Source organism: Arachis ipaensis, chromosome B04, assembly GCF_000816755.2.
Source record: "Arachis ipaensis cultivar K30076 chromosome B04, Araip1.1, whole genome shotgun sequence".
Lineage (NCBI taxonomy): Eukaryota > Viridiplantae > Streptophyta > Magnoliopsida > Fabales > Fabaceae > Arachis > Arachis ipaensis.
Genome location: NC_029788.2, coordinates 121,127,259 through 121,128,830, shown reverse-complemented (window position 1 = coordinate 121,128,830; position 1,572 = coordinate 121,127,259).

The following is a 1,572-nucleotide window of genomic DNA, read 5'->3' as shown; positions in this document are numbered from 1 at the left end:
CTATATAATTAAAAATATTTTTTTCTTTTATTTTTTTCTTATTCTTTTTAAATTTTCTATTTCTTTACATTTGTTTATCTACTTATTTATAATATATTAAAAGTGAAACTAAATATTATTATCTTTAAAAATTAACACATAATATAAGTAAAAAATATTGCACATACATTTTAATAGTGAAGTTGACATATTTTTTTTTATTCAATATTTTCTTCGTCCATCTTTAATTTACTAATATTAAGATTTTTTTGTTTTTATGTATACGTAAATTCATTTCTTGAATTTAGTAACTTTAATTTTTGCCTTCAATTCGAATTCTTACTTTTTCTTTCAAACTCATTCTCAGCCTCGATCCTCTCTCTTTCTAACTCACTTTCTCTGCCTTTCAAGTCTATCACTACATCGCTCAGTATCGTTCCAAAAAATTATGTTATGTTATTATGTTAGAATATATTTTTATATTTTCTCCTTTTGAAATGTTATTTTTCATAACGAATATGTTATAAATTATGTTGAATTATATTGAACTGATTATTTTATGATTATTATATTATGTCTTTTGTGTTAAATTTTTTCAAAAGTTTACCGAGGAGATTTGCATTTCCTAAGGGTAATTAAATAAGAACTTGCAATGACGGAGAAGGAACTAGGGCATTTTTTTTAAATAGGAGTGAGGGATGGGAAGGGGACTTCTCACGCTCCTCTGAGTACTCATTACCATATCTAACTAGCAACGGAGATTCAATCTGAGTCGATTTAAGAGGGGATGCGTGGATTTGATCCGCATTGAGCCTTTAAGGTAATGAATCTAAGTCGGATTTGGGACCCTAATAATAGATTTTAGTTGATCTTGCTTGCATTGAGGTCTTACTAGACCCAAATATATCTTTGATTAATATTTTGAGTCATTGTTATAACAAATATTATACTACTTAATATTATAACACTTATTTATCGAGTCTCCTATCTTTGGTAAAAAAAATTATATATTGAATAACAAAAGTTATTATTAGTTTCTTTTCACACTAACTAATACTCAACGATGGTGTTTCGGTACACCATGTTATCAAGAAATATTAATCGATATAATAACTTTTGTAATGACATAAGTTTATGAATTTGAAAATTTAAAAATTATTTTATAACATGTGAAGTTTTATCAAGTAACAATGTTGATCATATTGTTTTGACTTTAAAAATGAATACGATACCAACAAATAAAATTGTCCTAAGTAAATTTCAATCGACAAAAGTCCATAAGTATTGCTATTAATGAAAAATTAATCTATTTTAAAGACAAATACAATTTTTTTCTACGGATTTTCTATCTCGGCAAGTCGAGGATTAATCCACTACATATTGATGCTCTATTTATTAAGGGTGAGATTCGAACTCCAAATACTTGCTTAAGCAGACAAATGAGATAACCATTCAACCAATCCAAATTAATTAAAATAAATATTAATTATTTTTAATATTTTTAAATTATAAAATATTTATAATAATTATTATATATATTTTTCATTTAAATTTTAATAAAATTTTTTAATGTAATTTTATGTATTACCCATG